This window comes from Myotis yumanensis, unplaced genomic scaffold (genome assembly GCF_028538775.1).
Source record: "Myotis yumanensis isolate MYYU_CA2020_CCGP unplaced genomic scaffold, mMyoYum1.0.hap1 SCAF_3, whole genome shotgun sequence".
NCBI lineage: Eukaryota > Metazoa > Chordata > Mammalia > Chiroptera > Vespertilionidae > Myotis > Myotis yumanensis.
Genome location: NW_027223754.1, coordinates 188,295,144 through 188,319,304, shown reverse-complemented (window position 1 = coordinate 188,319,304; position 24,161 = coordinate 188,295,144). Strand labels below are relative to the sequence as shown.

At 45.2% G+C, this 24,161-nt stretch overlaps 1 protein-coding gene across 1 annotated transcript in view; it reads right to left on the bottom strand.

The window, feature by feature from the left end:
- Nucleotides 1-20,576, bottom strand: part of GRIN2B (glutamate ionotropic receptor NMDA type subunit 2B) — a 442,854-nt gene extending 422,278 nt beyond the window's left edge. The window contains 2 exon segments of the mRNA XM_070410657.1: nucleotides 18,918-19,354; nucleotides 20,338-20,576. The gene's annotated coding sequence lies outside the window, so the exon portion shown is untranslated.
- Nucleotides 20,577-24,161: the final 3,585 nt, after the last annotated feature.

The following is a 24,161-nucleotide window of genomic DNA, read 5'->3' as shown; positions in this document are numbered from 1 at the left end:
TAACATCTAACACTGAATGAACGCTCACAGGGTGCCAGGCACTGTTCTAAGGATTTCGTCGGCATTCATTCATTAAGCCTCAGAAGAACATTTTGAACCAGCTGTACTATTATTATCCCCATTATACAAAGAAGGAAACCAAGACTCTGAGTGGTCTGTGGTTTTTCAAACGTCCCCTCTAGGAACTGACACCTTCGGGCAGTCTGGCTCCGGGGTCCGTAATATTTACCAGGAGGCAATACTGATACTTTGTGGGAAGGTGGAATCATATGCAAAAGTCATTTTACATACCATCCCATGGAATCCTCCAGGGACTGGGAGAGAGGATCAGGAAGATGTACAAGATCCTGAATGCCAGGTCTGAGGCACTGGGAGAATGCTGGTACCAGCCAGAAAACAGGGACCGCAGAAAGAGGGGTGGGTTGGGTTAGGACCACACTGAAAGCAGCAGCGAAGAAGCGGTGGGAAGACAGAGCTCATGATGTCAGGAAAGGCGAGGGGCCTCAAGAGTGACAGCACAACACCTCATGAAAAGATAACTGGGTCCGAAACAAAGGCTGTCAGCGTTGTGGAAGATGAAACAAAGGTCCCTCTGAAGTTTCCAGCAAACAATGAATGTTTATATAGAAAAAAGAATGGTTATGAACATTGACATCAGAGAGTGTTGATTTTCTTAGGCAAGTATAATGAGAGCATCAACTGTGAGCCAAAGTGCGGAGGAGAAAATGCATTGGCTCAGGGAGGCAATATCTAAAAAATGGGCAAGCATGGAATTCTGGGGACCCTTAGCAAAGGCTAGTCACCCGGTCCTTTGGCAATGATGCCGTTCTGGAAGGAGGGAAGCTAAAGCACACCACCTGAGCTGCCTTTTGGGACTTTCTTCATCTGCCCTAGGAGCAGGAGTGACAGAACAGAAAAGCAGATGTGACCGTAAGTTGATGGGCCAGTGATGGAGAAATTAAATTAGAATGTGATGAAACATAAAGCAGCAGAGCAGGGAGGGGAGGGACGCAACAAGGGGTTCCATGTCAACAGGTCAAGGGTCTGTGATCTAAAGGAAGCAGAGGAAGCAAAGCCTGGAGGTCCCAGGAGGGTGAGTCAGGTCTTCAGGGGAGAGGCTGAGAAAGACACCATAATCATTTGGGGAAGGAAAGTTGCTGGTGATCTGAATGGAAGTGAGTGCAGACGAAGTGAAGGGTGTATTTTCTCTGGGAAGTGGTTGATGTACAATGGAAATTCACAAGAACTCATGATCCCAGCATATTAAAAAGTTTCTTTAGTGCATATTTTAAAATATCGTAGAAAATGGAATAAAGGGTGAAAATGTTGACTATTTTAACTGAATAGCTAAATAAACACTTGTTATATTAAAATTAGAGAAAGTTCTTTCCCTCTGGGCAATCTGAATAATCCACTCACAATGAAAAATCTAAGAACCGTTATTTCCACAGCATGAGGAGCTGTGTGCTTAAAATTACAGGGTTAAGAGCATTTATTTAATCAATCCACCATGTCTTCTAGAAACACAGGTCCATTGGTAGGCACACAAGAATGGCCAGGAGTCTCAAGAAACCGGGGGCTGCCTTCCTCTCTTCGAGTGGCTGTTGGGAGCAGCATGGCCAGCAGTGAAGTATACTCTGCGCCCTGAGACAAAGGAGCAGGTGTGGGAGGGCCGGCGGGGCAGAGGGTCTGGAATAGCAGCGCTGGAGCCTGGCGGTACGTCAGAACCACCTGGCAGCATTTCAAATCTGCTGGTGCCGAGCAGCGAAGCACGAACAGTGCCCTTTGAACATTCTCTCCAGTTCCCTGTACCCTGCAAAGGCATGGTGTCTCATTCACATTCTCATGTTCTCTGTCGCTTTCTCTCTCTTATGCACACACAAAACACACACAGGCACACACACACGTGCGCCGAGCTGGCTCTTCCTCGCAGTGAGCAGCAGGGGGCACGGCTTTTCTTGGCAGAGGTTTCGTCCTCCAGCTGCATCTGGGCTGGAGCCCAACTGCACCGAGGAACCCTCGGGAGCCGAGGGAGGCTCTCCTTGCCTCCACACCCACCTCATTCCCACCCCTGATTTCCACAGCAAAGGGAGATCGGGACCCAGTGCCCTAAGTAGAGCCCATCCCTTTTTTGACAGAAATGGAAGCCTTCCCACAAAGACCACATATCCCACCAGCCTGCAGTTCTTAAACTCGGATTTTAGCAAGCCGCATTCATTCTCTACAAAATTAACCCCAAATTGCTGCTGGTAGGCACCATGGTACAAATGGCATAAAATCCAGGTAAATTCAAAATTAATTTCTATTTGCCATGTCAATGCTTGACATTCTGTGAACTCGTAATGCTTAATTCCTTCTCAAAATGTCTGTTTGCCACCATTTAGAGGCAGGAACCAGACAGAGATGTACACAGAGCAAGTTACCAACAGCACATATCTGCCGGGAGGCGGACAGGGTTATTACAGGGACTGTGACACCCACGTGAGCCGGGAGGGGCTGGCCAGCCAGCGGGCAGGCTGCCTTCCACGGAGAGGTTGCAAACACTCCCCGGAGTCCAGACAGAACTTCCCAGGGTGGCAGAGCAACTGTGGCTCTCAGAAGTGTGTCAGAACTACTGATGACTCTGTGTCAGGCAGGCGGGGAAGATGGATGGGCCAGCCCCTCCCTGGACCACGTTAGACAGGCTCTCTGCTAGCACTATCCGCTCCCCATTGTCCCGGAGGTGGAAACCTCCTGACAGCCTACTCTCCCGCTACCCTCTCCTTTCCACCCTCCTGCTGCCTTTTTCTCCCCCTCCCAGCTATTTTCCTCCACCATACAAAGTGGAGGAAAGCCAAAGAACCTGACAATTTGAGTCCTGGGTAAGGCACTTGACTGTCTTCATCAATTTCTCTTTCTCGCCCTCTCCCTTTTCTTTGCTACTGCCCTTGTCTCTAATAACACAAGGCTCTTAGCCCCCTAGACATACGTCATTTGGGGACTTATTTCAAAACACTCCCCATCCCCTGAGGTCATCCTGGACCACTGGGTTTCATACCCTTCACACTGTCTCCATCATAGGCAGACGCAAACATATGCAGCTCCTGTATTTCTTCTCCCCTTCACACTACAGCCATGGTGACGGATTGCTGAAGAATAGGGTGGGGTGGGCATTTATGCAGAAGCAACAGAAGATGGAGACAGCCAGCAGGGACCATCACTTTTTCTTTCTCCTGACCTTCCGAGAACTCACCAACATTGCTCACAGGATGTGGACGGGAGAGGTAAGGGAGCTACGTTCCAGGCACTTTATATACTTTACCTCATCTGACTTTCACACAACATGCATTTTTCAGAAGAGGAAAGCTGAGGGCCAAAGCATAAGATGCCTTACCCAAGGTTATTGGTGGCAAGCAGCAAACTTGGGATTCTGAACTCAAGTCTCTTTGACATCCAAGACTTGGCTGCTCCTGTGGGTGGTGGCACTGGGCTTCGGTCTGTATTTCCAGACTGACGCCATTCAAAATCTAGATTTGCTTTGGCTTAAAAGCCACAGCAGTTCCAGCCTAGAAATCCAAGGATGCTGAGATCTGGGCACCCTGGGAAGGCTTGGCCTGACACCCAGCAGAAAGTAGACACCAAGCTCCCATTGTGAGAAAGGTAAGGAGGGGACCCAAAAAGACTCTCTCCACCACTGCCCACTCTTTGGGAAGAGGAGGGGGATCCTAATGGAAATCTAAGAAATTCTCTCTCTGGGGTCCCATAGGAAAATTCATCTCAGCTAGAATTTGTTCTCAGGGCCTTAGTCAAGAGTCAAGGAGTCAGCTGGGGTAGACTGGGAGAGAATGGGCACTGTAGAGAAAGTAACAAAAGGAATGTTCTCTTATGCCAGTTTCATCTGAATTACATCCACCCCTTTAAAGCACTTGAATCTCCCTGCTCCGAGCAGCTGAGCTGGCTGGCTCCAGCTCACATCCAGGCCAGATGGCCAGTGTGCCTCCAGCACTGGGTATAGACCACCTTAAGGTCACTCCCAGTCTGCCTCCTTCTCCAGCCTTTTATGCCCAAGTTTCAGCTCCTGGTTGGTTGGCTCTTGGAGGACAAACATTATGCTTGATTCCACAGCAAAGAGGTCCCAGAGCCCTGCAGTTGGTAGCAAGCCTTCATACACATTCTGTAAGTGAAACCAGAGGGCTGGCTAATGCTGGAAGAACGAAGGAGTTTGAACACCAAGGAAAATTCCTCCCCGTGGCCCCCACCTTTCAGAGGCAAATAACGGGAGGAAGATGGCCAGGGTGTGCCCTAGACACATGGTCTAGTGTAAGGGGTCTTAACCTGACATCCATGGATGAGCTTCAGAGATCCTAAGCCTTGTAATGCTTTCGGTGGGATTTTGGGAATTTGCATAAATGTGAGCACACATTTTAGGAAGGGACTGGGAGTGGGAGGGGTGGCAGCATGGCCTGCGGGTGCTGCAAACTGGGCTGTTCTCCTGTCCCACATCTGCAAAGCCAACTCTGGCAGAACAGCTCCTCACCCTTCAGCCAGTAGCCAGCCCTTCTCCCCTTCAACGAGAGGCAGGCATAGTCCCTCACTGTGCCTACCTTGTGGGGAATGTTAGTGGAGGCTGAGTTCAAGTCCCTTCCACCCAGCCCACCCGCCCCCAAGAATCAATCACACTTCAATGTCATCATCCTTGCGGGCAGCCACTGCCCACCATTCTGTTTTGAGCACCTGCTATTTAACCCACCCATTTTCCCATTTAAAAGGTAGAATCTCAGAAGAAGTCAGATCTAAAACTTACATCACTTTTTTCTTAATTACATATATTGGTTTTCTACAGCCTGCCAAGCCTGTCCTCCTCCCAAAACCACAGATCTAATAGGGTTTGTTCTCCTAAAAGCCATTTTGACAGTTTCTATGCCCTGGTCTCTTCAAGGGGTCGGTAACTGACTATTAGGCTCAATATTTTTTTCCAACTTAACACTTATGCTTATGAGTTTGTAATTTCCAGCCATCATCTCTTTTTAGAAAAGGTTATTAACTGGCCCTCGGATTTCTTTCCAGTCCTCTGTGAATCCCTCAAATGGCAGCCTTTGGCCCAGCAGCACACACTTCCATGTTGAAGGCATTTTAGAATCTGTCATTAAGACTGAGGTTATGTATTCTACTCTTCCTAATGAATGTTTCAAAAACCTCTCCAATGTTAACTTGGTTTTGTGTTCCCTAACCTATACTAGAGGCAGGTTATACACACACATAGATACATAGGTACATGTACCCACAAACACACACACATGTAACTGTATGTTAGTAATCGGTTATATTTCTAAGAAAGTAAGGAGACACCTTGAGCTCCTTATGGAGCTAACTTTAACCCTTTCACCTTTATCTAATTCCTGACATAATTAAAGTTCTTTTTTTATTTCTTACTTCGCCTTTTCTGAATATGAAAAGAAGACAATTTATTGTGAAAATGTAGGAATGTAAAAAGAAATATGTAGAAGTTGGGGCTCCAGTGGCGCAATCGGTTAGCGCGCGGGTACTTATAAGAAATATGTAGAAGTAAAATAATAATAATCCTATTGCCCAAAACCTTTATATCTTTTGCATAATATGTTGACCTTGCCTTTTCAGGTTTCACAACCTTTACTATTTCTAAATATGCTCACCTGCCCACCAAACGCATTTTTGGAGTAAATTCTTTATCAATTAAGGCTTCCTCTAAGCTTTCTCCAGCAATATAAACTGCTCTTCTAAGCTCTCTCAAAGCAGAGGCAAAGAAAAAAGAGTCTGGACTTGAGATTCAGAAAAGCTATGATTGAGTTCCATCTCTTTATTCTTCTTGACTATACAATTTTTGGCAATCATTCGAGTTATCTGCACCTCAATTTCTTCATCTGTAAAAAAGGGATAATAGTTTCTGCCCCAAATTCCCCCTAGTGGGGCCTTAGGTAATTAGAATACATGTTGGGAAGAAAACACATGAGATAGCCCTTGGTAAATTATACAGTACTCCAGCAATGAAATAATTATTATTAAATCATAATTATTGCCTCAGTATCCTCATCCATAAAATAGGTGATAATGTTACACACCTCTGAGGGTGATTGGGATGTTCGATTCATTAATGCACGTAAATCCCTGACCACAGGGCCGGCAGGTGCACAGATCATGTCAGCAGCTGTTTATTACATGTCCAGCATGTGCCAGCTCTCTGTTAGGCATACACAGAGCCCAGGGCAGAGGCTGTTTCTGCCCTTGAAACTTTCATATCATGGAGTGGGCAGCACAGAGATACAACAAGAGTCATTTCAAACCAGGGCTATGGGAGCAGGAAGAGGGCAGTGCCTCCAGCCTGGTGGGACCAGGAGGACCTGGAGCAGAGGATCCCTGAGCTAAATCTTGAAGGCAGCATAGGAATGAAGCAGGAGAAGTAAGGTGAGGAAGGCCCTGCAGACAGAGCAAAGACCTGGGGTGCAGAACAGCCTTTCACATTATTCTTTCCTTGGCTTGGTAGCCATGCCATCTCCATCTCTATTCTTCTTGGATCATGTAAAGATATGAGATAAGCCTGAAAAAAACAGTTCTATACATAAAGCTAGAAAGATTAGTCTTGCTCTCCTTTCTCCTGGAAAACTAGATAAATACTGCACAAGAGAACGTGAGAAGGAGACACAGACCACAGATTAAAAATCACAGGTCACAGTGCCTGGATGCTGCTCTGCATCCTGAACCCTGGTGACTTTGCTGCCTGTCATCCCTTCAATTATTTTCTACTAGAGGTCTGGTGCATGAAGTTGTGCAAGGTTGGGGTCCCTCAGCCTAGCTGGCAATCAGGGCTGATCGGGGCATCTCACCCAGTCCCAATAGAGGACGATTGGGGCCAGCTGGGGAGGGGGGGGAGGGGCGGGTAGCGGGGGAGGAAGGGGCCACGGGAGGTTGGCCAACCCTGGGGGAGGGGCCGCAAGAGGTTCCGATTGGGGCAATCGGGGCCAGCCAGCCTGGGGAAGGGGCTGCGGGAGGTTGGCTGTGGGAGCTCACTGACCACCAGGGGGCAGCTCCTACATTGAGCGTCGGCCCCCTGGTGGTCAGTGCACATCATAGCGACTGGTCAACCAATAGTTCTGGTTGTTCCAGTCGTTTGGTCGTAACAATCGCTTAGGCTTTTATATATATATAGATTCTCTTGCCCACTAAGAGTAGATGTCCTGTGTTGACAGCTATTGGAAACCTGTTATTTTGAGCAGGATGGAGTTATTAATAACAATGCTGTCTGTGTGTATATTAAACATACATTTCGGGAGGGACTCTTTAAGTTTCCTCATTTGTTCCACAACACAATTGTCTCTGCTAAATACCTGATTGTACACATGAGGCAGTAAGTTCCACAAGGTTGCAGACCTTGCCTGGATCACACAGAGCAGAGGCAGCACTGAGATTGGACCTGGTTTCTTGGCACCTTGGCCAGCTCCTTTCTCTTTGCTTCAAATTACTGAAAAGTAGTTTTAAAATATGCACATGGGAAAAAGCTAAGGCACCTGAACTCTATGGGGCACCAAGAGATGGTATCTTTTCTTAGAAAACTAAAGACAAAAATTTGACCATTGTATTAGATGTTTATTTTCTGAGACAATAGTTGATGCAGATATTTGAAACAAAACTAGCTCCCTCAAGGGAAGGGAGGGTGGGAAGAGATCAACCAGTGAACTTGTTTGCATATATGCATAACAGGAGGACACAGGCAATGAGGTGGTGAGGGCCTGGGGAGAGGGGAGGGGAAAGAAGGCTGGAAGAGGTTAATGGGGGGGGGGGGGGGGGGAGAAGGACCTATGTAATACTTTCAAGGATAAAGATTTTTTAAGAAATTAGCTCCCTCATATTTTTCTTGGAATGAAGCGAGTATAACCTAGAGCAGTGATGGCGAACCTATGACACGTGTGTCAGAGGTGACACGCGAACTCATTTTTTTGGTTGATTTTTCTTTGTTAAATGGCATATAAATATATAAAATAAATATCAAAAATATAAGTCTTTGTTTTACTATGGTTGCAAATTTCAAAAAAATTTCTATATGTGATACGACACCAGACTTAAGTTAGGGTTTTTCAAAATGCTGACACGCCGAGCTCAAAAGGTTCGCCATCACTGACCTAGAGCAATAACAATGATTCCTGTTAGTGATAAAACCCAACACCAAAGCAGTATTCCTGACTACCATTCTCTTACTCCAACCATTAGTCTCCACTCAAAGTAGTAGTTTATAAATGGGTTTGAGAAAGAAAGAGGTACAAGAAAATGAATAATCTTCAAAATGGCCAAGATTAGATGAGTAGAGAAGAGGACTGTCTCCTCCTAAAGGAAGGGGAGTCTTCAGTTTGGAGAGGAAGTCTATTTACAGAATGGGGGGAATAGGCTAAAAAAGAGGATGTCCACACCTTAACCATCATGTGAAATGGAAGAGATGCTGATTGCCAGTGCCATGAATTTCTCACCTTTTGTCTCACTGAATTAAATTAAGGTCACCAAATTTGCTATTTTGTAGGCATGCATTTTTTCCACTTGAAAAGAAGTTTATCTTTTGCCAAGAGTAAAGACCAAAGAAAAGGAATCTGGAGGAAAGTTGCTTTCGCTGAAGTTTCAAAGTACATGCTGTTTATGGGTTCCTCTACATAACACAGAAACCCTTATCTTCCTTTATATGGAGGCGGCTCTGTATAATTTAAAGAGTCAGGGGTTAGAATCAGAGGACATGAGTTGAAATCCTGGCTCACTGCTTACAGCAGTGTGACCTTGAGCTCCCTAATTCTTACTCTGTTCATCTGAGAAACAAAATAATGACAGCCTTGTGGTAAAGATTAAATGAGATAGCATATGTTAACATAACCCAAAATACAATGGGCAAACCATAAATATCTATTGCCACTTCAAGGTCCAATTTCAATAAGCAAAAGCAAAGCAATTCCTTTTTTGATAACTATTATATTTGGATTGGCAACAATAATTCTTAGTATTTTTATGCCACAATTCATTTCTAAAGCGATCTACAAATTCTGGCTACATAATTGCAGGACTTTCTCACTCCCTTCCCTAACTCCTGTCTCAGTTGTATAAATGCAGATTTATCAATAAACTAGATTCCCTGCTATGGTGACCATTCATACATTTAGAGTCAACCTTGAGTTTTATGTTGAAATCAAAGCATCATTATAAATAGGTACACAATAAAAAGGAGAGGTTGAGAAGGTGAGTAATCATTATCCTATTTATTTCAGAAAGCCCAGCCCAGTGAAGGTGATTGGGGAATACAAGATAAAAGCCCTTAAAGAATCTGTCCCAAAAGCCAGCATCAGGGAAGTGCTACAAACAAAGGTAAAGTGAAAACAGTATATGGACGAATAACTTGAGGGGACTTATTTCTGCTTGAGAAGATCAAGCAAGACTTTGTGGGTGAGACAGTCTTTGAGATGAATGGACCTTGAGGAATGACCAGTATTTACAAGGAATTTGAAGGAAATGAGAAAAACACAATTAGTAATGAGAGCTTTTGAAGAAATACCCTTACTGAACACAATGTAAAATGAAGCTCAAAGAAGTGAGACACTAAGAAATGGGTATATTTTAATTCTGCCAGCCTATAGCCAGCACTAAAGATACTCTCACCGCTTCAACTCTAGTAAAATTCAGCCAAAGCATCAGTAGGTGTTTAGCCCTGGCCAGTTGCTCAGTGGTTAGAGCACTGGACCGTGGACTGAAGGGTTCCAGGTTCAATTCCGGTCAATAGACACATAACTCAGTTGTGCAGGAGGTAGCCAATCATTGTGTCGCTCTCACACAGAGGTTTCTCTCTGTGTGTCTCTCACCCTCCGTTTCACTCTCTCTAAAAATCAATGGAAGAAATCCTCAGTGAGGGTTAACAAAAAAGAGGTATTTAGATGGCAAGGAAGTGGAAATATAAAAGGCATAAATATGTCCAGTTTATCCTATATGCACATTCATTTCCATTATCATCTTTAGCAACAACCAGCATTTTCCGAGCACTGCCCATATGCAGAGAGCGTTCTGCTAAGCACTGAGGACATAAAGTGACATAACGATGAATTTTGCTCACATGGAAAAATGACAAGTTAATCAACAAACAAATTACTTCTCTTATATATGCAGTCTCTAAGGAAACACATTCAGTATTTTTTTCTTCAAAAAACCACAGGGTCAACGTTCTCCCACCCAAGGAAACCTTCTAAATCTGAGTGCCGATATTTGGTCAGGGTAGGATTTCTTATGCAATTCTTCCTCCTCTGGGGCCAACTAAGAGATATTTGGAAACTCAAATCAATGAATACACTTCCTAGGTTTCTCCTAAATATTTAGTGCCTCACACCTCTGCATATCCTACCAAACACCAGTGAGAGCCCAAACCACACTCATAACCTTTCTTTCCTTTTTCCAACTGCTATTAGCAGATGTCCAAAAAAGAGCTAGTATTTTTACTTTCTTACGATTTGTCTTCTTAAAAGAACACAGATCCATAACTCTGATTTTTTTCTCACCTCTGTACATTTGGGTTCACGTTTATTTTAAAAAATGGGTAAGGGAGGGAGCCAAAAAGGAAGGATATGAGAAAACGACTAACCCGGCCGGCCTAATAATCAGTGATTAAAGTTACAGTCAGAAAAGAACGAATCTTAATGCCTCCTACCCTTTTCCTCCTCTTCGAGCCTTTAATATTCCACTTCAGGCACTGAGAGGGAGGGTAACATGGTTAGTGAATCCCTACCAGCACTAAGATAATTGCACCATCCACACCCCTCACCAGTCAATCAGGGTCTGCTTACCAGCCCCATTTATTAATAGTCTTCCTACATTTTCAGTATTACAAAGGGGTGAAATGAGGCTTCCTCTCCAAAACAAGAAATGGGTGCTCTCAGGAAAGACTAAGTAGAACAGAGGATGTTTGCAGAACCGAGGGCTACTCGCCCTGTTTCATAGCCACACCTGTCTCCAGGCTGTCAAGGAAAGGAGTCCCTAATTTTCCTAACCTTCAACACCAGGCCTATGTGAGTGTTGATGGAGCTCAGGAACAGGGCAAACTCAGCTCTGCTCTTCATTCAACACCGGTTCCAACCTTGTGTGCACTCCATCCACTGAATCCCCTCATATTCCAATTCCTTCTGACCTCCCGCTCAGGGACCCACTGTTAGTCATGTAACAGTTTAACAGTGAGAGGGTCTTGCTCTACATGTTCAAATGCTAGGACTGCATGATGTTTAGGGCTAATAGGTGCCTTGTCAATCATCTTGCCCAGCAGTTCTCAAATATGGCCGCACATTAGAATCCCCCGGGGAATTTCTAAATGACCACTGCCTGGATCCCTCCCCAAGAGGTTTTAATTTAACTGTTTGGGGTACAGCCTGGGCAAAGACATCGTTGTTTTAGTTGTTGCTGTGTATTTTTGCTGAAGTTCTGCAGGTGATTTTTGTCACTGAACTTGGGGAAGGAGCACTGCTTTCACCTGCCTAACTATCTCAGAAACGAGAAAATCAAGGCCCACCATCCATGAACGCACATGGTCACAAAGTAAAATAACACAAGCAGAAACAAAGAAGCTTCTGACTGCCAAGACCAGACCACCAACTCCTCCATTATCAGCGAGGCAGCTCCTGGCTACCCTGGAAAACCGAACATTGTTAAAGACACATTACATGTCAAGGGAGTAGCCTGGGCTCTGAAGACATGTGGAGGAGCACACACCCATCCTGGCTGACGTCAGGGACATGCATTCCACGGGCACTCGTGGAGCAGGGCTGTGGCTGGGAGATTCAGTGGACGTGGCTCTGACACATGTATGTAGATTTAGACCATGTGGCTAAGCTCAGAACTGTTTTCACAGCTTTCAAATGATGTTTGTGAAAGAGAATAATCTTCAAGGTGCCTGTCAGCATTGATATTCTTATTATCCTCTCTCTCTCTCTTTCTCTCTCTCTCACACACACACACACACACACACACACACACATATTACTGTACTTAAATTGTACAAACATATTTAATGGATTTAAGATTACTTCTGGCTACTGTACTTGGTAGGTAAGTCACTGCACAAACATCCACATCCACACACATCCATAGTGTGTGGGGTGCATGTGTTGTGTATTTGGATGCGCACAGAATACACTGATCTATAACCCAAAGACACAAGTTACCATGGTAGCTGAGTGACCAATCTAAGACCCCCCAGAAGATGGGAGCTTTGCTTCAGAACCTCTCAGCATTTTCAGAGTACAATTAGCTTTGGGGAAAGGACTGTGGCATCACCTAAGCTTCAGGTTTCTTCTCAGACTCTCCTCCCCTCCTTTAACAAGGTGGTGCTTTCATCCAGCCACTGTTTTGAGGTCCAAACTTTCCCCCCAAAATAATAATAAGATGCGATTTCCTAAGGAATTCTAACCAGTTAAAGCCCTGAGAGGGGCTTTATACAATCTTAAATAAAGATTAATGAGAAATTTAAACCCGAATTTCTTTCTGAAGAAGGAAACGCGTGCTCTGAGTGAGGCAACAAGCAAAGTCATGGAGGATGGCACGTGGAGAGCACAGTTTGGCTTTTAGGAATCAGGTGAGTTAATAGGTCTAAACCTTAAATTGTCCTCATTTAGGAAGCTGTCTACTGCTTACAAAAATGGGTTCCCAGCAGGGTCAAAGCCTGTAGCCTCTCTCTTTCCAGGTCTGCCACTCCCTCAGGTCTGGCTTTGCTCCTCCTTCTCTCCCTTCTGCTCAACCTCTAGGCACAGCCTTGTCCCTATGCCTCCGCCACCCTGCCCCTAACATCACCTTGGAATAAATGTCCTTCAAGTCAGCCAGTGGTGGCGTTTGCTAATCCACATACCTTAATACCCAAGATACTCTCTTCATATGTGTGGATCTTTAAAAAGTCTTCAGGCCAAACTTCGGTTCCTTTTGCTAATAAAATGAATATAAACCACAGTGTGCAAAGAAATGGTAAAAGTATAGGGGGAAAGGGGAAGGATGGAGAGCAGAAAATGATACAAATAACATTTAGAGGAACGTGGATTTCAAACCCTTCTTCCCTTAGGCACCAAGGCTACCGTTTAATCAAGTAGTGGTTACGCTTTCTTTTCATCAACTCTACACTTGGGCATCCCCATGAAGAATACTTCTGAAACATCAGGCCATCTAAAAAAAAAGGCTACCAGGAAGGATTCTGTGAATTCCCTGGGAATAATTGAGCCCCTCTTCTTCTGTTACTCCCTTTGCCATTAAAAAAAAAAAAAAGCAGCGAGGGTCTGAGTGGCTCGCCACTCTGGAAACACATGGGGCTAAGCTGGTCCTTCATTCTGAGTAGCTTGGCTTGGGCTAGGATCCAGCTCTCTCCTTGGCTACATACCCAGTAGCAGCTGTCCCTTTCTTTCTAATGCCCATCAACAAAGTCAGTAGCAATCCAGTGGTCTAAAATGAAAACTGTGTCATTTGTTCATTCTAGAGGCAAGCCTAATAAACAGGGCGAGGAGTCATTAAGGGTAGCATCACTAAAGCTAAGGCAGAAATCAGAGCCTCTTCCCTCTCCTTTTAAGAAGACCCTGACTTTATTCTCTGCCTCAGCATCTGGAATCTGAAATTCCTATTAAAAGAACCTGTGCTTTCCCGTGTCACTCTTCTCCCCAAGTTAAAGGAAGCAAGGGAGACCAGCACACCTCTCCCCCTGCTCTCTGTCCTCCTGAAATGACCATTCTCTCTTTCTGCAAAATTCACATTTATTCTTAAGATACAGTTTAACTGTCAACCCCTCCATGAAGCCCACCTCATTCTCCCCGGTTTCCACACCTCCCTCATTAAATCATGAGCTGCCGCCAAGTACAGACCAGAGCTAATTCTTTTTCATAACACGGTCTTTGACAAATATTGGTTATTAATAAACGTTTGTTAAATAATTGAACAAAAAAAGGCATAAAATAAAGTTTAAAAAAGAGATAATGTAAAAGAAAAGAAGCTAAGAGACAATAAATAGATAAGCCCAAAGCAGGAGGAAATCATCAGTTATGAGAAGGGCCAGAATAAGAATGAGGAGAGGATGGAAGGGAAAGAGGCAAAAGATGGACATGGTGGGTGAGTGATCGTAGAGAGGAGATGGGTGAACGTAAATACATAGGTTCCTTTCTGATTTTTCTCTTTTTACTTTTAAGAACAAAGCAGAAAATGCTGGAAGTCCCAAAAGTAGAATATATATGTGGAACTGCCAATATTAAGCATGATATGGAATTAGGTGCAGGAATGATATAGGCCTGTGATGCATGGTCCAGCCACCTGGGTGATTGCCAGAAATGCAGAATTTTGGGTACCACATCAGACCACCTGAATCAGAATGTACAGTTTAACAAGGTCTCCAGGTGACTCCTATGGACAATCAAATTTGAGAAGTGCTAATGCAGGTATTTGAAATCCATGAAGAACCTCCACACGTCACTGTCGTCAATTATGTGGTGCACATAGTGCTGACACTAAGCAGCTACACAACCATAAGCAGAAAACTCGATGACCCTGAATCTCGACTTCTTCATCTATTAAATGAGAAGGTCAGAGTACACACCTTCTAATGGGTCACAGAGCTCTGATATTGTTGATCTCATCTAGCATCATAACTTCAAACTGTTCATGTACCAATGAGAACAAACAACAAATAGTATCATCTACTAATTTAATATTTATCCATTCGTTTAATATTTTAACTATCTTTTATGTGCCAGTCACTGTGCAATGATTCCAACTGATAACACATCCATACCTGCCCTTGAGGGGCTCACAAACTTCTTAAAGAAACAGGGCATGTTAACAAAATTAGGATAATGTGTACTATTAACTGCAAACAGGTGCTGGCGGTGCACAGAAGGCAGAGCAATTATTCTGCTTGGGGCAGTCAGGGAGGATTTCAACAAGGGATCAGCATATGCTCTGTCTAGGTCCCTTCTCTGACAACTTCAGCTGAAAGTACTAGAAAGTGAAAAGACAGAAATAAGGTATGTAGTTGGAGAGTAACAAGGAACCAACCAAAGGTTCCTGAACATACCTCTCTTGGGTTCACAGGACCCCAAGAACACATCCACCTAATGAATCTTGTGTAATGGCCCCAGACATACCATGGACAGCCACAGGTAAAGCTCAGAAACCTGCCTCCTTTGAGTGATGCCTGCTCCCTCATCGGTTCCTCTATGCCCTGCGTCCCTCCAAAAGACAATATCAATTCAACTGCTAATCTACTCTCCCTGGAGACTTCTTGTGGTTGCAAAGAGGGGATGCTCTTTAATAAATGCAAACAATTCATTAGACCAGTAACTCTTTTGATCTATACTTATCTACAGAGATCTGATTGTATGCACAGTGCCAGAGACTGGAAATGTAGTTGACGGAAAGGACGAAATTTCTAGAATGCTTAAGGATGGTGTAGGGTAGTAGTGAGGAAAAGGAGCTTGTTCACTCCTGACCCCAGCAAGTTACAGGAGGTGAGGTGTTCTGTCAGCCCCAGGCTTCACTGTTAAGGAGAGAAGACTATCATTTAGAACAATAGTTTTCCAACCTTTAGATCATGTTTCACCCTGGCTCCCTCCTGGTCCCTGGCTTCTATAGGCAGATTTGTTTGCTATGGTTCCTTTCTCCTGACTCCTTCTGTATTTCACTAATATTCATAAATATTAATGAAATTTTTGCTTTAACCTGTTAGTAGTAGTGGACATGTCACCTTCATTTTTATGTTTTTAAACAAGAAAATAGGGGGTGAAGTGGGGAATCCTGCATCCTGAATTCATCATATCCATGGAGGAGATGGGAGAATGTTTTCCAAGTTAATGGTGATGTGGCCAAGGGCTGGATCAGCTGGGTCCTTTCTCCCTATCAAGAGCCACTCATCCCACCAACCAATTCCAGTCCATGTTTCCACCTCCCAGGTGCCCACTGTCTCTCCACACACAAGGTTGGGTGCGTGTACATGAAGGTCAAGGAAGATGGTCAGTCTGAAGCCATCTTTCTTGAGGTGAAGCAAGAATACAAAATCAAGGTGCCTGCTGTTCCTCCCTTCACCAGAGGAAGTCGCTCTTCTCACTCAGCCTAAATAGAAAGGCACTGGGTGTGCAAAGTAGTGATTAGATACAATTTTTTCCTCCTTTTCCTCTTCTGTCATTTTGTTTCCTTATTATTCTTCTTGCCTACATTCACCTCTGTCATAAATTACACACATATAGTGGCAAAGCAAGACTTTTCAGACAGGCAGGCTTCCTAGGGATGGAACCAAAGGAAAGAAGAAATTACACAATCCAGGGGTACACATCCTGCCCTCTCTTTGCATGCTAACATCTACCTCTCAGAGACCATACTGTTCTGTGTTCACCGGTCCATCCTGCTTTGCTACACCTGAAACACGGAGATAGAAGACAACCATGCTCTTCTGATTTCCTTGAAATCACCCATCTAACGTCCTCAACCGTGCTTTCCTGGGAAATCTTTATTTCCCATTAATTTGTTTCTTAATTGTACATCTTGAAAGTTCCTCAATTAATATTAAATGTTCTCTCTATCCCTCCCACCAGCAACCACATCTCTTCCCCTTGTAACCCACACTGTAGGGGAGGGGGCATGTGAAGGAGAGAAGACAAAATAGAACCCAATCAGCTCTTTGTGCTATGAGGAAAAAAGACAGAACAATGGTCCCGAGACAGCCCAGAACACCACTGAGCACACAAAATCTGCTCGGGAGGACAGGAACACCTTCCTCCTCTCCAGGGTCCCCAAAATGGCTTTGGGTGTGGCAAAGGTACAGACCACCTGTGGGGATTCCTCCTAAGATCCTCAGAAGCCCTTTCCAGTAGGAATTTCATTCTTTTCTCTTTGTAGCTTTCTCATCTTTTGGTCCTCCTCTTCCTCAGCACCCTCTCCTTTTCACCTCTTGTCCTTTGCCTAGTCTTGGGGCTGACTAATGCTGCCCCAGAACCTGGCTTCATCTCATTAACAACCAAGGCAAATGTGGCTGAGACCCTGTCGAAAGGACTTCTGTCAGCCTTATCACCAACTAACGTGACGAAAGGCCTACTCAGTGCAGAGCACTGTCATCGGCACCAAGAATGCAGAAGAGGGCAGGTGTCCTTTGATACCCACCTCGCCTTGCCCACCTGCACCTATGAGATCAGCACACCTGAAGCTGTGTTTCTCACCCATACCTCTATTCTATTTTGAAGTAATTTTTAGAGTTCATCCTCCCACTTGAAGGAGTAGAAACAGATGCAGAACCAGCCCAGGTGTCTCTAAGGTGAGCACACATCAGATAACCTCAGCTATTTGTGGACATGACAAGAACATGGTTCAAAGTGGGATCCCACCCTCGCACTCTGATGACACCATGGTTACAGATTAATGGTTAAGCAATCAAGGTTCAAAGGAATAAAACCAGGGGCAGGGGAGTAGCACATTTGGATCACATCCATCCTTTTTGGACAATGAAGAACTATCTTCTACTGTGATTCTGAGAAACAAGGACCTTCCGCTACTTCCCCCACACCCCTTCAATAGTTCAGATTAATTTTAAGTATTGTTATAAAAAAAATACCAAAAAAAAGATTTGGGGGGGGGGGGGGCGAGAATACTTTAAGAAAGATTATTGATGCTAATGATTCTACTACATTATTTTGAGTATCTTTATGTCAACCTGAGTGCTGCATTTGGGTGCCTTCAGAGTTTGGGGATATATGGCCAGTGGACCAAGGAGAGGAGCAGCCAGCTCACTATCAAGGCCCTTCGGCACATGGATATTCTGATTTCCTCAGGAGTTGTCTTGGATTACATGAGTGACTAGCTGAGGAGTCACTAGCTAAGTCTTTTCCATTTCTCCTGCTATTTCTCTTTTCAAGTGCATGCAAATACTGCCAAACCCCATTTCACATATCGTAGAAAATGATGAGAGGAGGAAAAATTAAAGTATGAACTCTGTTCTGAGGGTACAAGACTCACACATGCAAACGGCACATCTCTTTGTTTAACACAAAGGCTCACGTGTCGAATCCTGCACCCCTTCCACATGCACAGCATTTTAGAACTCTGCAAGATAGCCATTTTGCAAGAGTGTGGAAGTAACAGTTTGCTTGGAGGATGTGTGGGTATAAATAGATGTGTAGACAGAAGGAGAAATTTATAGCTCAAAAATAATAGCACATGGAAAAAAATACAAATTAAAAGCAGAATATTGACAGAATTCCTTCTTTCCAAGCTTCAGATTTAAGTCCTCTTAACCTGCAGCATTCTTCAATTCCAGGTGATCTTAGACCAGCCAGATTCCCCACCTAGACCTGCCCCTCTGCAGTAGGCCTCCCAGGATCTCTGGGCCTAATGTCAACCCCTCAGACAGCAAGTGGACTTTGGGGCAATAACCACAGTGATCTCAGTCATTATCTTCATGTTTAAAGGGCACAGAAAGGATGCCCTGGAAGACAGGACCAGGAGATAGGGAGAGAAGCATGGAAGTGGCAAGGGGGAAAGTGGGGCCGGGGGGAGATTTCTAGATTCCCATAAAATCAGAGCTTTAGCACTGGATGAATAAAATGACATTTAACTTGAAAATCACACAGGTTTCCCAGTCGTGACTGCATTAAAAAAAAAAAAAGAAAGAAAGAAAAACCCTTATGCCATTCAATATCCTCTGTTCCTATAGACATCCACCCCCACTGCCTCCAAAAAACCCAAAACCTGTTTGATAAGGAAGGAAAAGAAATAACATGGGAGTTTTCCCCCTTTGTAATAAGCCTGTCTCCCCAGACCAGCATTATTTTATCGTCATGTTACCTTTTCTTCAAAAAAAAAAAAAATCCACTTGAGGGACTTGAAGAGAGATAAACAAAGAATCTATTACCCCAGGTGAGAAGAAAATACAATAGAAGGTGCCTTACCTTGGTTTGTAGAAGCCAAACCTCTAGACGATCGGATTAAGGGAGTGAGCATGTTGGGAATGTCCAAGCTCCTCTTCTCGCTTGCATATCCACATAAGAAAGATGAAGGATAAATGAAAGGAAGGTAATTTAAAATCCAATTTATCGTGAATTTTGTTTGAATCTTGTGTCTTGAAGAGATGCAAATTCAAAGAAAAAAAAGATTGAATTCAAAGGTAAGTCAGTGGATGGAGAGCAGCTCACGATGCAGAATCCAGAGTAATTATTCCCTTTGCATGTGAGGTTGGTGGCTGGACTATTTTTTTTTTTTTAATGATTCCTCTGGCAATTACGGTTTTTTGATTTTTGGAGCGTTAGTGGAGGAGGCTGTGTGTAGAGAAGCTGGGGGCCAGCTCTGTCCCTCCTCGGAGCATGGTCATTCCCAAAGCGTCCCCTTCCTAAGGGGGAAAAAGAGGCTGTTAGAGGGTTTTATTCCAGGATCCCCCAGAGGGTGAGAAAAATGCATTCTGAAAAAGATATCAATTCGTTTTCAGGAAAACGGGGTTGGAAACCCCGCATTTCCCACAGAGTGCACACGAGAGGAATTGAAAACAGCTGGCACCGGTCTATAAATAATTCAGAAAAGGTCTGGCTATACCATTCCTGGGACAGGCATGGATGAGAGGTGGGAAAGCCAGGCTGAATGGAAGCGGAGAGAGGGCGGGAGGGAGGAAGCGAAGGAGGGAAGTGGGAAGGCAGGAGGCAGCGAGGGAGAAGCGGTACCACATAGCAACGCACACGCACACACACGCAGGAACACCATCCTCACTTAACTCGCCAGCGAGTGCGGCCCCCAGCCCCATCTGCATTGCTGCTGACACGTCTGTCTCGCTCTGCCCATCGCTTCCAGCAGCAGTGCCTCCTCCCACCCCGGGCTGGTGCTGAATGGGTTCTGCTTGTGCATGGGGTGCACACTGGGCATTTCTTGGAAGGGGCACACTGACACGCGCACACACACGCCCCCGGCCGCGCACGCGCCCCGCGCGCGCTCGCACACTCACCCCCTGCGCACACTCACGCCGCCGCACCGATGTGCAGCACGCGGGGCTTCACCTGCAACGTGTCGATTGTACTGATGGTCGCGGCGAGTGGCTCCGGCCCGGGGCACCGATGCCCAGCCTCTCTGCTCAGTGAAAGGTTTACCCCCTCTCCTCCCCCCACCCCCCAAAAAAAGACTAGAGAGAGCCCTACCCTTTCATCCTAAAAAGAAATCTTTTTTGTTTAAGCCACGTCCAAATTAGCAATTACCGGGTTCTGCTGGATTGTAGAGCTTTACCTAATACCAGGTTGGTTATCGGTTCCACTGCTTCGACCCTTTATCTTCCCGACACCCCAAACCCCGAAATTAAGACAAGAGACTCCAAAGCCAATGCTTACATACCGGCTCTGAGCACCTCGGCGATTGCAGTCTCGGGAGAGGGGTGGCCGGTGGCGGGGGATGGAGGGTTTTCCTTGCCTACCAGGCAGGATTAAAAATCCGTCTTGAGGGTTTTTAAGTTCATGGCTCTTCTTTGCACAGCAGACGAAAATGCATTCGGACGCCAGCACTTCGGGTTGGGGTGATCAGAAATCACCCTGGCGAGCACTTGCGATAGAGCAAAGCCCCGAGATTTCCTAGAGGTGAAGAGACAGAAGGAAGCGGTTTTGAAAGGGGGTGGGGGACCTTCCTTTCTAAAAAAAAAAAAAAAAAAAAAAAGGCGGGGGGGGGGGGGGGGCGGGAGGAGGTAGAGAGGCAGGAGCAGAGATCCCAGTTGGTGAGGATTGGAGCCGGGGGAGGGGAAGCGGGCGGGGGCAAGCTGTGCAAGTCAAGCGCGCGGCACTGGGAGAGGAAAGGGAGGAAGGAGGAGGGGAGAGTAAGAAAAATGGGTATTAATCACAGGGATGGTAGGGAGGGCGCGAGATCACAGGTCGCCTGGTCTGGATTAGGGTCTCGCACTCAAAAACATGCCCTCTCCCCGCACCCCCCCCCCCCCCCAATCACTACACACACACACACACACACCTACCTACCTCTCACACACTGGCTCTGGTGGGAAGAGAAACCCACGAAGCCATGGAAGATGTTTCTGCTCCCAGGGTGTGTGTGTGCGCACGTGTCCTCATTCTCCACACCCCCCACCCCACCCCACCCCCAAACCCCTGCACCCCCTCACTCCTATTGCTAAGACTCTGGCAGTGGCAGCTTCCCCACCTCAGGTGCTGGGGGAAATGGGGTAGGAAGCGGGAAGAAGGCTTAACCCGAGGCCGTGGCGCCTCCTGCTGGCCTCAGTGGGAACAGCAATGAGGAAGGGCTGCTAAGGGGTTGGGGGGAGGAGTCAGTGCCCCTGGAGGGCTGCCACTGGGCTGCCCAGAGCATCACAAAGGCGGAGCTGCAGTTTAAATTTAAGACTCCCTTTATGTTCCATAAATCTGCCTTTGCTCCGTACGCACATCCAGTGTTTAAAGTTTAAAGCCAGGTTCTTGCCTTCAAGGAGCTTAAGATCTATTTTGAGTACATGAGGCTGAAGCTTAAAACAAGGGAAACAAAGCAAGGCAGATGTAATTAAGAGCCACATTGTATGGTACAGATCGTAAGGGCACTTTGCTGTCTGCTAGTGAAGGTTTGAGGAGCTAGGGATTTTTTATTAAAGTACGTTCTGTTATTTAAAGAACCTGGAAAGATGAGACAGATGAATAATCCCTAAATAAAACTAGATTTCATGACATTTACAACCCCACCCTCTTGTAAAAGGCAAACATCCATTCCTTTCTCTCCCTCTTAAGCTGTTTTCTATTTTAACAGCACTTACCACCACCTGTAGTATTGTTTATTGTCTACATTAATATCATTGTTCATGCATCATTTTTATGTTGCTGCATTGTCTCTTCAAAGATCCAGAATATTACAGGGGTGGAGCCAGCAGGTCGTTATCTCCCGAAGGGTCCCAGACTGTGAGAGGGCACAGGGGCACAGGCCGGGCTGGGGGACCCCCCCCCCCCCCGCCCCGAGTGCACAAATTTTTGTGCACCGGGCCTCTAGTGAATATATAAATAAGTAAAGCAACAAATTGATGTTTCCCTCACCACCACTCTCTTTTATCTCTCTCCCCTTCCTCTCTCTCTCTCTAAAACCAATAAAATTAACATTTAGCCCAGTGGACATGGCTTAATGGTTGAGCATCAACCTATGAACCAGGAGGTCACTGTTAGATTCCTGGTCTGGGCACATGCCAGGTTTCGAATCTCCAGTGTGGGACATGCAGGAGGCAGCCGATCAATGATTCTCTCTCATCATTAATGTTGCTATCTCTCTCTCTCTCTCTCTCTCTGAAATCAATAAAAATATTTTTTTATTTTAAATTTAAAAAAACACACAAATAGAGTGTTCATCTGAAAATTAGTCTATCTCAGTAACGGTACTGCTACTGCTGTTCTTCCACCTCTTTGGAGAACTGCAGAATCACCCGAGTTGCTGTGCCCCTTGGTATACAACAGCCAACCCAAGGCCCTGTCTGTGCAGGTTTCTAGTGATTCCAGGAGGAGCATAGGATGCAGAGAGCAAGGGCCCATGTTTCCTGAAACACTTTTTCCTGAGTCTTCCAGGAATGCCCATGACTTTGGGAATAGAATCCAAGTTCCCTCAAGGGTCCACCTTTAATCCACTTTTAAAATTAATCCCCTAGCTCACATTTCCCTTCTTATCCCCAATTACCTTCACCAAAACTAGACCCTTCTTTGCTGTTTTCTTTTTGCTTCCCTTCCTGGACCCAGCAATTCCATTCCAGCCTATTCTCTTTTGTAGAGGGAAGAATGAACTCTCAGACCCCTCTCCCTAATTAAGTCCACACTCTCCTTTAGTTTCTAGCTCAGTCCCACTTTCTTGAGGATATTTTTTAGTCAACCACACCTTAATTGATTTCTCTGACAATTTCAAGGATTTTAAAAGGAGGTATGGCACTCACCACCACTTCCCTGATTCCTACCCGCTGTGTCTGGAAATCATGATCAGTTATCAAATGACTGGGTGATGCTACTGGCGTGTACTAGTATGATCCAGGCACTAGAGATGCTGCACATACACACCTGCATTATGAAGAACTGGCCAAAAGGAAAACAACACTTCCATAAGCTGTTCATGTTGACCCATATGAAACTACTGGTAGCCAATCATATAAAATTGCCAATCTAATAAAGTAACCATATTGGCCTATAATAAAAAGGCAATTTTTATAAACTTAAAATTGTATTCTTATGAATTTAAGATATATAAATAGACCTGCTATGTTATCTATGTATATATTTCCAGCAACTGGCTGTTGGTTCGCAACCTCTGAAGTTCCCGGGTTGAAATTTGAAATTGGCCCCCATACACAAAGGGCAAGTAGAGACCTGAGAAAGAAGGCAGGCCACTCCAAGTTGGTAGGTGGCAGTGTGAGTAAGCAAAGGAGCTTATAGACAAGGCTTGTCTCGGGCGGTTGCAAGACAAGTAGATCTCTGCACCCACCCACAAGAATCTCAGGAGTTTATACAGACGCCTTAACAGGGTTCAGTCACACATACAGTCAGATGGTCTCAACCATACTTTACTCTCTCAGGGCTGCATCCTTGAATCTGAGCCTAGAGTAGAAACACTGGGCGCAAGGTATACTCCAAAGACAGGGAAGGGGGTAGAGATTGTCTGGGTCCAGCTCCGCTGTCAACAGGTAGCCACGTCTTTTCAATGACCTCCTCCAAAACAGGCACAATTCCAGACACTCTGTGGAGGCTCAGTAAATGTTAAGGGTTTGTTTGTTTCTTTGTTTTGGGGTTTTGTTTGGTTTTGTGTTTTGAGGTTTTATTTTTTTTTTTATTTTTTTTTTAAATATATTTTATTGATTTTTTACAGAGAGGAAGGGAGAGAGATAGAGAGTTAGAAACATCGATGAGAGAGAAACATCGACCAGCTGCCTCCTGCACATCTCCCACTGGGGACGTGCCCGCAACCCAGGCACATGCCCCTGACCGGAACCGAACCCGGGACCCTTGAGTCCGCAGGCAGACGCTCTATCCACTGAGCCAAACCGGTCTTGGCTGTTTTGAGGTTTTAAAATGACTATTAGACACCACTTTCCCAAGCAGTCTTGCTGATTCTAGAAGAGCTCATTCTCCGGGACCATGCAGCTTGTGAGTGGAAGGTGGTAGCTTTTCTCCATGGGATCCATTGCCCGCTGTCCATTCTCACCTTGC